This window comes from Ranitomeya variabilis, chromosome 7 (assembly GCF_051348905.1).
Source record: "Ranitomeya variabilis isolate aRanVar5 chromosome 7, aRanVar5.hap1, whole genome shotgun sequence".
NCBI classification, from domain to species: Eukaryota; Metazoa; Chordata; class Amphibia; order Anura; family Dendrobatidae; genus Ranitomeya; species Ranitomeya variabilis.
The window spans coordinates 42509403-42521617 of NC_135238.1; the positions used below are offsets into that span (position 1 = coordinate 42509403).

Genomic DNA, 12215 nt, shown 5'->3' on the forward strand with positions numbered 1-12215 from the left:
ACGTGGGCTGTGCAATATACTATGTCACTGGGCAATATACTACGTGGGCTGTGCAATATAGTACGTGGCTCTGTGCTGTATACTACGTCACTGGGCAATATACTACGTGGCTGGCCAATATAGTACGTCACTGGGTAACATATTACGTGGGCTGTGCAATATACTACGTGGGCTGTGCAATATACTATGTCACTGGGCAATATACTACGTGGCTGTGCAATATAGTACGTGGCTCTGTGCTGTATACTACGTCACTGGGCAATATACTACGTGGCTGGCCAATATATTATGTAGGCTGTGCAATATACCACGTGAACATGCATATTCTAGAATACCCGATGCGTTCGAATCGGGCCACCATCTAGTTGTTAAATAAAAACCTACCCAAAATTAACAAAAAAATAAAACATTTTATTTTCCCACAGGGACCTAGTTTTTATGTTATAGTAAACATAACTGGAAAGCAACACAATGACCAGATCATCCATGTGCACCATGACCTTACTAAAATCACTCATTTCAAGCGCTGCTTTAAGGAGGGGGCAAAAATGTACAAAGGGGAAAAAAACAGCAGCTAAAGGGGTTTATGTTACTAAAACAACACAGTTTTTGTGCTTGGATTTTTGCTGACTTGATTCCCCCTGGGCTCTACATGTAAGTATTTTTTAGGCGTCTCAGACCACTGCAGGGTCCTTTTTGCTTTGCTCTTCTGTTTTCTCCTTTCCCACATCCCCGGCTGGTTCCTGTGGTTTCTCCTCTTTGGCGCTCTTTACCACCTCCTGTAGGTTATATTTCCTGAACAAGGTATAGTCCTTCACCACGCTCAGGCAGCAGACGTTCCTGATAATCTCCACTACAATGGTGAACTCAGGATTGGTCAGGTCCACCTTATTCTCCGGATTCAGGTTCCCAACTAGTCCTGAAACATAAAACCGTGTCATTCAGTCTTGAAGAAAAATTAACTAAAAAACAGGAACATTTGACTTTTTGGTCACTTATTTCATTTTGTATGAACAGAAAAGAGCAATTTTAGTAAGTTTTTTTAAGGAGTCAAAGTTGTAAAATTTCTCTTTTTGGAGAGTGGCAGGTTGGTGTATGGAGACTTATAGGCCATGCAATGCTCCCCTGGGAAGTCAAATATGAATCCTCTTTCTCGGTGTTCATTAGAATTCATTTTTTTACAGCATTGCATTGACCGTGTCAGATTAATGATAGTTTTATAGTACAGGTTAATACAATTATGGCGATACTTAATGACTTTTCTTTTTACCATTTAGTACTTTTACACAATAAAAATCACTTTAAAAAAACTAAACAACACAACACTTGGCTGTTGTTCTGAGAGCCGTAAGTTTTACATAGGCAATTTTGTTAGAGCTTGGTATTTTTGCATAGGTTTTAGAATTTTTGAACATTTCTTTTTTGAGAGATGGGATGATCAAAAACAGCAATTCTGGCACTGGTTTTTAGTTTTGATTTTTTTTTTCTGGATTCACAGTATGGGAGTCATTTTTAAAGTGTTGCCCTTACTTCACCTGAGCTGTGCTGCAATTGCCAGCAGAGCGGGTGACAGAGCGCCACAGTGCAGAGAAATACCTCTGCTCAATCACTCTCTGAATCATTGCAGGTCCCTGCAGTTTGACCCCCACTGACAAAAAGTGATGGCCCACCCAAGTATAGATGAGACAATGTAAAATTGAAAAAGGAATGAGGGTAAAGCAGTAAGCAACTGCGAGCCCATCAGCATCTCGTACCACCATTAACATTTTATAAAGAGTGCAGCAATCACTATAGCTTGTGGTATCCAGCAGGGACCTCAAAGCAATGTGATGGCAAGTAGGGGAAAAGGAAAATTGTCCAGCAGCTGCAAATGGGAAAAAAGGAACAGTTATCAAAATAAAGGGTCCTTGTGATCTTTTTGCTATAGGATCCCATGTAATGACTGCAATGCCAGCTTGTAGACAGAGTGAAGGAACTTTACACCTAAAGTCACGTGAAGATTCTTCAAATTGGATTTATTGACGGCACCGCATATACAATTACGTAACGTTTTGGGTGAATAACCCCTCATCAGACATATAGGCTATGTTCACCACATATAGGATAAGAGAATCCAGGGTGCAGGTTGGGCTTACCCCAAAAGGGCACAACCAGTATCCAGTTATAGCAAGGACTCACACACGGCAGGACTCTATAGTTTGATAGTGGTTGTCCCTGTTTGTGGGAAGCCCACCCAGCACCCTGGATCGCCTTAACCCATATGCAGTGAGCCTATATGTCTGATGAGTTTTTCTTCCGAAATGTTAACTAATGCTGTACTTACTGAGGTGTGACGATTGGATATCCAGTTCTTTCAATAAATCCCATCTGGAGCATGTCCACGTGCCTTTAGGTGTGCAGTTCCTTCACTCTTTCGAATATTGGTCTACAGGAGCTCAGAGGAACTAGCACCCGTCTCCAGCTTACTAATTCACTAGGCATGCCACCTACCTGATTGATTGAATGCCAACTTGTCCTTGTCCACAACAACTCTTTCATATTGTCCCTTCTCATGTTCCCTGCTAATGGGGAAATTATAGCAGCCTACATATTTTTTTGTTCATGCTCTCAAGTGTCTCGACAGCGTCGGTTGCACGGCTATAATATAACACATGACACATGAGGATGGCATGCTACTACACACAGATGCCGCCATGCTTTCTCACCTGCCAGGTCCTTTATGACCTCCTCTCTGTTCATGTGATTATTATTTCTTGCCTTATCCACAATCTGAAACGTTCCTTTGTTGGGAGCTTTAAACAAAGGATGGAAGAACGTCTCTGCGTATTTCTTGAGATCCTCGGGGAAAGCTTTACAAGTACCGGTGACGGGTAGCATACGAAGGATGACCCGTGTCTTCTTCTTCATAGTGTTCAGATCCTTTAAAATGTGGTGAACTAACTTCTCTGGCTCTGAAAAAAGACATCACAAATATTAAAAATAGAAGGGAAGTGTTGTGGCTGAAAAAACACAATCTTGCCATTTTTATTTGTTTCTTCCTCTTTACAGCATTTACCATATGGGTTGAATAACTAGTTCTGGGCGGCCCATAGACGTTACATGTCCGGGAAGTCCACACTCGTCCCGGCACTGACGCTCTGACACGTCATTGCAGTCTAACCATCTTGCATGAGATCATGTCGCTGTGGGAAGCAGCTGTCAGACACAGCCAGACTTCCCATAGAGATAAACATGGTTTATTTAACTCGATCTCTGTACACACTGCACTGAATTAGCCCTTATATGTACAGATTAGGAAGTACCAACAGTGCTTCCTCCTCCGGACCCAGTGAACATGTGATCACTGGGTGTATTGAGAGTCAGAAACCGAAAAAGCTCCGCTACGCAGCTCGTAAACTGATATATCCCTGTAACAGATGGAATCTGCACAAAACAAACAAGGTATTGATATGAACAAATGCTCCTCGAAGGTCATTTAGCACTGTATGTGAGCGTAATTCTGGAGTTTTGATTTTTTTCGCTACGTCGATTAGCGATCAGGTTAATCTTTTTTTTTTTTTATTGATAGATCGGGCAATTCTGAAAGCGGCAATATTAAATATGTGTAGGTTTGATTTTTTTTAACATTTTATTATGAATGGGGTGAAAGGGGGGGCGATTTAAACTTTTATATTTTTGAAAACATTTTTTTTTTTTTTTTACTTTTGCCATGCTTCAATAGTCTCCATGGGAGGCTAGAAGCTGGCATAGCCTGATCGGCTTTGCTACATAGGAGCGATGCTCAGATCGCCCCTTTGTAGCTGAATTACTACACTGCTATGAGCGCCGACCACAAGGAGGCGCTCACAGCAATCTGGCATCAACAACCATAGAGGTCTGCAGGAGACCTCTGGTTGTCATGCTGACGCATCGCTGACCCCCAATCACGTGACGGGGGTCAGCGATGCACGCATTTCCAGCCAGAAGCATTAGTTACATGGCGCTGTCAGAGTTTGATGACGGCATTTAACTAGTTAATAGCGGCGGGTGAATCGCAGTTCAAAACAGCTGACATGTCCTGTCTTTGATGAGGGCTCAGCGCCGGAGCCCGCATTAAAGGGGTAGATGTGACATGCGCCATACTAGTACGGCACATGTCACAAAGGGGTTAATTTTATATATTTATGTTTTGTATTCCCCTTTAGGGAACTTGACTCAGCGATCATTGAGTTGCTTATACTATATACCACAATATTGCAGTATATATTGTAAATCGCGACCTCCAATGAAGCGTCAGCAGACCTCCAGCTGCCATGATAGCCTATCGGTGCATCATGATGGGCCAATGGGAGCCGATGCATGTGTGCACCAGCAACACTTAATTTATCTGCTGCTGTCAGATTGATAGTAGCATCTAAATGGTTAACAGCAGCGATTAGAGCTGGGTTGAATAAATAGAATAAAAATGGGAAAATCTGCTGTGCACAATATCAGGGTTGTGGATCAGATTTTACGAAACCTCATCCACAAGCTGCAGGGAAAAAAAAAAAATATCGGATTACGTACCGGTAATGCTCTTTTATAGAGCCCACGACAGCACCCACTGAGAGAGGGGATCCGCCCCTGGGAACAGGAAACCTACAGAGAGATAAAAGGGGCGGCCCCCCCTCGCTCCTCAGTTGTTTTACAGAGAATAAGGAGGAACCGCCGCCAGGTTTTTTAGTTTAACAGGTTTAGTTATATATACATATTTACAACATCATATCATCTTACTCTATTATATACATCTCCCTATAAGACACCACGTGTAACTAAATAAAGAAAAGGGAGGGAATCGAATGGGTGCTGTCGTGGGCTCTATAAAAGAGCATTACCGGTACGTAATCCGATATTTTCTATTCGCCACGACAGCACCCACTGAGAGATTTACAGAGATTATAGATTGGGTGGGTTAACTGAGCCGAGAACCGATACCCCAAAGGTTAGATCAGAAGCAGCAGATAGGTCTAGTCTATAGTGCTTATAGAAGGTATTAGGCGAAGACCAAGTTGCAGCCTTACATATAAGGTGTATTGGCACGTTCGCTCTTTCTGCCCAGGAAGTCGACACGGCCCTAGTGGAGTGTGCTCCGATATGCAGAGGAGGATCTCTTCCCTTAGATCTGTACGCCAAGATTATAGCATCCCGGATCCAGCGCGACAGTGTGCACTTTGTGACTCTGGATCCTTTGTTTTTCCCCTGGAAAGACACAAAGAGAGCCCTACTCTCCCTCCAGTCCCTAGTTCTTTCTATATAGGTTAGAATAGCTCTTTTAACGTCTAGGGTATGAAGCCTAGCTTCTTCTGGAGTCGAGTGGTTCTCATAAAAGGTAGGTAACAAGATCTCCTGAGACCTATGAAAACTAGTGGCTACTTTAGGGAGATAACATGGATCTGTCTTTAAAACTATTCTGTCAGAAGTCACTGACAGGAATGGAGGATCTACTGATAAGGCATGGAGATCACTCACCCTTCTGGCAGATACTAATGCCACTAGTAATATCGTCTTTAATGAGACATGCTTCAAAGAGGCTGTCTGAAGAGGCTCAAAAGGGCTTTGTGTCAATGCATCCAGGACTAACGTCAGATCCCACTGTGGAATCTGTGGTACCTTAATAGGTCTTGATCTCTCGCAAGCAGAAATAAACCTAGATATCCATCTATTGCCTGCAACATCAGAATTAAACAGAGCTCCTAGAGCCGAAATTTGGACCTTTAATGTGCTAACCGAGAGTCCCAAGTCCAGACCCTTCTGTAGAAATTCTAATATTGAGAATATAGGAACTTCCGAAGAGAGTTGTGCAGTATGGAATTCAAGAAATTTCTTCCAAATCCTAACATAAATACTGGTAGTGGAAGGCTTCCTACTCCTCATGAGGGTATTTATTAACCCCCTTGAGAACCCTCTAAGCTCTAGTAATTGCCTCTCAAATTCCAGACAGTCAAGTTCATTCCTTTTACTTGAGGATGTAGGAACGGCCCCTGAGATAGAAGGTCTTTGGTCTGAGGCAGAATCCAGGGGTCTGAAATTGACATCGCTCTGAGCCACGAAAACCATGGCCTCTTGGGCCAGAATGGGGCTATCAGAAGGACTCTTGCTCCTTCTTCCCTTATCTTTCTTATGACCACTGGCAGTAGATTCCATGGAGGGAATGCATAGGCTAGGTCGAATGCCCATGTTATATGGAGGGCATCGAATATGTCTGGATTGTCCTCTCTGCATAGAGAGGCGAACATCCTCACCTGACGGTTTGCTCGTGTGGAGAACAAGTCTATCTGGGGTACACCCCATTTGGCTGTTATCAACTTGGACACTTTCCTGTTGAGCATCCATTCCCCCTGATGCAGAGTGTGGCGGCTGAGGAAGTCTGCACGAAGATTGTCTATGCCTCTGATATGAACTGCCGACAAGGATAGTAGGTGACCTTCGGCTAGCTCCATGATGTCTGAAGCAACTCCCATAAGATTTTCTGACCGAGTACCTCCTTGACGGTTCAGATAGGCCACTGCGGTTGTGTTGTCGGAGAAGACCCTTGTATGAGAGCCTCTCAGCTGAGGGAGAAAGTGGAGCAGGGAATAAAATATAGCCTTCAACTCTTTTACATTAGAGGAATTCTCAAGCTCTGCATAAGACCAGAGACCCTGGGCTACCTGATCCTGAAAGTGTGCTCCCCAGCCATCGGGACTAGCGTCCGTGGTAACGTTAGTGGATGAAGTGATAACCCATAAAACTCCCTTAGATAGATTGCCCCAATCTAACCACCATGCAAGGGAGTGTATTACATCTGACGTTAGAACGACTGTGTCATCCAGCTTCCCTTCCCTCCTAATGTCCTCTTGTAATACAAATTTCTGTAGCTGTCTAGTGTGGAATTGCGCCCATTGGACTGCGGGAAGACAAGAAGTCAGGGAACCTAATAAAGACATGGCATTCCTCAATGACATACTACGCTTACTGATGGCTATACTCACTTTATGTATTATGGTGGTCTTTTTCTCATCAGGAAGCCTACATATCTGGTCAACTGAGTCCAATAGGAGCCCCAGAAATTTCTGACATGTCACAGGCTGGAGCCTGGATTTTTCCCAGTTTATAATCCAGCCTAGTTTTTGCAAAGAAAATACTACTTCCCCCAACCTCCTCTCACACTGTAGGGAATCTCTACCTACAATCAACAGGTCATCTAGATACGGAATTACTAGTGTGTCCCTTACTCGTAGGAAGGACATTACCTCTGATAGTAATTTGGTAAAAACCCTTGGAGCCATGGATAACCCAAATGGCATAGCCCGGTATTGTAGGTGACAGACCTGCCCCTCTATAACCACTGCTACCCGGAGAAATTTTTGGTGTAACTGGTGTATGGGGAGATGGTAGTAAGCATCCTTAAGATCCAATACTACCATGTAACAATTTGGAAACAAATTTTTAATAGCTGAACGAATAGATTCCATTTTAAATGTTCTGGGTTTTATAAAGGAATTTAATTTTCTCAAATTGATTATGGTTCTGAAAGAGCCGTCCGGCTTAGAAATTAGAAATAAGGGGGAGTAGAAGCCCTTCCCTATCTGGGATGGTGGTACTTTTATTAATACGTGTTTGGATATGAGGGATTTAATTTCCGTTTCAAGGGCCTCCTGCTGAGGCCTAGATTTTAAGGATGTAAGAAGGAAGGAATTCGGAGGTGTTTGGATGAAATCTAAAGCGAGGCCTGAAGAAACTAAATTGATGGCCCACGGATTGACCGTTATTTCCTTCCATTGCTCTGCAAAGTGTAGAAGTCTAGCTCCCACTGGCAGAACCGGGTCAACGGAATTTATCCGCTGGCTTAAAGGGACGTTTATTGAATAGATTTCCTTTTTGTTTGAATTCCTTATTATTATTCCATCGGTCTTTAAAGCCTCCCTTCTTGCCGAATGGTGGCTTCCTGAACGCCCTTCTGTAAGAAGGAATAAAGGGATTAGGGAACCCCTTCTTCCTTTCACCCGCCTTAGTGAGTATTTCGTCTAACACTGTTCCGAAGAGGTACTCACCCTGACAGGGTATGGCACACAATTTGGACCTGGACTGGGCATCTCCTTTCCAGTTTTTTAGCCATAAGGCTCTACGAGCCGTGTTAGTAAGACTGGCCGTTCTGGCCGCTAGACGGAGTGAGTCAATAGAGGCATCAGAAATAAATGCCGCAGCCCCCTTAATTAAAGGAATAGCGGAGCGCAATTTTTCCCTGGATACTCCGGCCTTAATGTTTTGGTCCAGCTGGTCGAGCCAAACTAGCATAGACCTGCTAGTAGATGTGGCTGCAATTGCAGGTTTAAAGGCAGTTACACAGGCCTCCCATGACTTTTTAAGTATTGTGTCAGATTTCCTGTCCATAGGATCTGATAATGAACCTGCATCTTCGACTGGCAGGGAGGAACGGCGGGAGGTGGATGCCACAGCCGCATCCACTTTAGGTACTTTGGACCAAGTGGTCAAGTCCTCATCATCGAAGGGGTATCTCCTTTTACATGAGACTGGCACAAACCCTTTTTGTCCTTTATTCCATTCCCGTTTAACCAGGTCCTTGATGGCCTGATTCACTGGAAATACATGGCCTTTCTTTTGCGAAAGACCAGCAAACATAGCGTCCTGAGGTGTCTGAGGTTCTTTAGACTCTGATACTCCCATAGTACCCCTCACTGACTTAATCAGACTATTTACACTGTCTGTAGGGAAACAGACGTAATCCTCGTCATCCGAGGAGCCCGATCTTTGAGAAACGTCTGAGCTGACCTCCCCACTTTCTGCTGACGTGTCTGCTGCAGGAGAAGGCGCCTTCCTGGTTCTTTTTCCCACATTCACCGCCGGACTACTACCCAAGGACTGAAGTTCTTCCCTTATCATGAGACGAATCTCCTTCATCCTGACCGAACTCTCCTGCTGCAAGGTGTAATCTATGCAACTCTGACATAATCTTTTAATATAGGAGTCCAGCAGGGGCTCATTACACATCGCACACTGCTTGTGCCTAGATTTCTCCGTCCGCTTACCCTATAAGATAGAAGCAGGAGAAACTACCATTAGCCCCCATAAAGCCAGCTACACATTTACCCAGGAGTAAGGTTAAATACCGTCTGCCGGGTTGTACGATCAGCTTTTGGTGCAGAGCGGCCTGACTTTTTCACCGATTTCTCAGTGGAGTCACTCCTCTTTGAGTGTCCACTGCCTTTCTCTTTGGCATCACCACTAGGCAGGATTAAATCCTCCAGTGGGCGCTCGATATCCTCCTGGGACGACATGTTGCGCAACCAGGAGAGCTCTAAACTGCCTTATATAGCACAGCCTGTGCCTCACAGCTGAGAAAGCACTCCCCTTTTTTTTTTTTTTTTTTTTTATACCTGATCAACAGAGGAGATCAGCGATTATCCCAGGTGTGTGGCCCGCAGTCTCCTTCTCCAGCCGCAGATGCTTGCAGTAATTACCGGCAACCGCTGCGCCCATAGACGAGCCCAGGCTGCCCCCGCGACCCCGGAAGTTGAACCAAGCATTTCCGGGACGCCGCTGCTACTGCGCATGCGCCGGCGTCTCTGCTACACGCTGGAAGACGCTCTAGCGCTGTACCTGCAGCCCTGTTAGCTTCACTCTGGAGGGACCAGGAGGGGAACAAAAAAACCCCCGGGGAGACGCCAGCCTACCGCAGCTCCACCAGGAGCATATCTTCCTACCTGCCCCGGACTGGACGAGGTAGGTGCCGCTCCGCAACATCGGTGGCCTCATACAACAGTGTCCCAGCAGGGAGACTGTTGATGGCTTCAGCAGATGAGGGGTCCACAGGATCATCCCCCCGTCTCTGTTTACCCGCTCTGGAGCCCCTGCCGCTCAGCAGAGTCGTACAGGCGGCAGTCCAGGCGGGTCTTCCTCTTGATAGCAACTCCATAGAGTCTTCTCTGTGGGTTCCCGTCTAGGAACAGGAAACCAACTGAGGAGCGAGGGGGGGCCGCCCCTTTTATCTCTCTGTAGGTTTCCTGTTCCCAGGGGCGGATCCCCTCTCTCAGTGGGTGCTGTCGTGGCGAATAGAAAAAAGTGAATTGAGTAACACTCTGGACTTCACATCCATAACCTGTCATTTTACGCTGTGGATTTTGACCTTTGCAATATAGGAGATAATGTCTGCAGTAAATATGCAGCATATGGGGCAGATTTTGATTTTGCAGTGGATGCAGCGCCTGGAAACAGATCTGTTGCAGAAGTTTCCTTGAACGCCTCATTGCTCTAAACACGGCTTGTCGAAATCTATCCACCTGCCTCAAATACGACCCCATTAACAAGTATGGAAGAGATCAGGAGTTTCTGCTAACAGGTCTGCGTCAGGCGAATCCACCTCTCCAGCAACAGTCATGTAGAGGGGGAAGGACGTGATCTTACCTACATTCAGGGTCCTAATGAAAACAACATTATTAGCGCCACTTTCTACTGACTGAAATCTGCGTAAATTGTTTTCAGTTCGATGTACGAATCTGGTCAACGTCTTTCTTCAAAGCGGCTTCAACGTCATCATCATCTTCCTCTTCGCTGCCCGAGAGTCTGTCTTCTTTATCACAGAGCTGTCAATGGAGAAAAAGAAAAGTTAGATCCATCAACAGCATTTACTTTTAATTTGGGGATGCACAACATTGGAGCAGGCCCGGAGCAGCAGACTTGTGCCAAGAAATCCACACTGAAAACCTACTCCATACACCGTACAGAGAGCTGCAGCGCTGCCTTTTCCAAGTGCACCATTGATTCCATGGGAGGGGATTACATACAAAGTACAGATCTAAAATTACAGTCATGAAACTAACAATGACAGACTGGTGCAGAGGGGAGAGGCAGGGCTTACAGTCTGCAGGAGCACATAAAGCTGTCGGGAGAGCCGCTGGACAGTCCGAGTATTGCACTGAAATCCTCAACCAAGTTAAACGGGTGTCTGACTCTTCTCATGATTTTTGGGGGTCCGGGTAGTCAGACCCAAACCGAGTAGAAAGGGTGTCATATTGTGATGCTGTGACTGTCAGCAGAGAATGACAAGTACATGAGACAGGTGCATCATGGCGGGGGGGCAAACATTTAAATATCACTTTCCTGCCAGCTTTTTCTCCACCCTTTTCTGGCTCTTTGAAGACAGAGCTGTCAATTAAAGAAGAGGGGGGCGGAGATGGAGAGAAACCAAGAAGGTGGAAGGTGAATATAAACGATCGGCCGCACCATGAAGCGCCGAGACTTAGTGCTGACAGTCGCTCTAAAGGGGGTCTCTCACGCCAGGCTATGACCAGACCCAGGATCCCTCCATCTTTGTTCAGACCGGTGCCGGACCACAGCGACAAGAGTGGAAAAAGGAGATTTCAGGACGAGACCCCCCGGGTCAGTGTAGATATTTCTCCAATCTGTGTTTTATCCATCACTTCTCTTATTGGCTAGACATCTGCACCTTTAAGATCTTCTTATAGGATCCCATTTTTAAAGGGCTATTCCCAACATCGCAAGTTATCACCTATTCTCAGAGTAGATAGATGTGGGTCTGACTGCCAGGACCCCCTTCAGATTCCGAGACTGTGGCTCTGAGTGCCGGAGATGGCCCCAGGCTGTACATAGACAATGACTGGAGCAGAGGCACGAGCGACCACCACTGCGATCCAACGGGGTCCGGCAGAGGCCGCTACAGCGATCAGCGGGGGTCCTAGTGCCCACCTATTGTAATATATTAATACTCATAACACGTACTAATGTGACATAGAATCTATACACCGGTATGTATTGTACGTTATCGCTGATCCTCAGTAAATCTGCATCCGGTGCAAGTAAGCGGGGTCTAGGATCCACAGGACATGGGAAACAAGCTGAGGATTGCTGATAAATAATCACTGAGCAGAATAAGCGCCTCGTTCACATTGGTCCGAAAATCCCAAAACAGAACATGTGCAGCTGTCACAGGACTACAACTCCCAGCATGCCCACACTATCTGCAGCTGTCATGGCATGCTGGGAGTTGTAGTAACACACCTTCTCGGCGCCGTACAGCAGGTCTCCGTACTCGTTGAGCAGACTGTAGGCTTCCCCCACGCACTTCCTCTCGTTCATGTTGCAGGTGATGAGGATGCCCTGCATGCCCGCCTCCAGCTGCCGGCCGCCCCGCTGCCGCTTGGCGTTGCTCACATACTGCGCTTTCGGTAGAGGCTAAA

General features: G+C 45.7%; 1 pseudogene across 1 annotated transcript; it reads right to left on the reverse strand.

Annotated features, from left to right (window-relative positions):
- Nucleotides 1-395: 395 nt before the first annotated feature.
- Nucleotides 396-12207, reverse strand: LOC143786196 (THUMP domain-containing protein 1-like; annotated as a pseudogene). The gene is made up of 4 exons (XR_013218246.1): nt 12037-12207; nt 10423-10601; nt 2706-2951; nt 396-919 (listed from the first exon to the last, which is right to left on the reverse strand). The product of XR_013218246.1 is annotated as a THUMP domain-containing protein 1-like (transcript).
- Between the last annotated feature and the right edge of the window lie 8 nt (nt 12208-12215).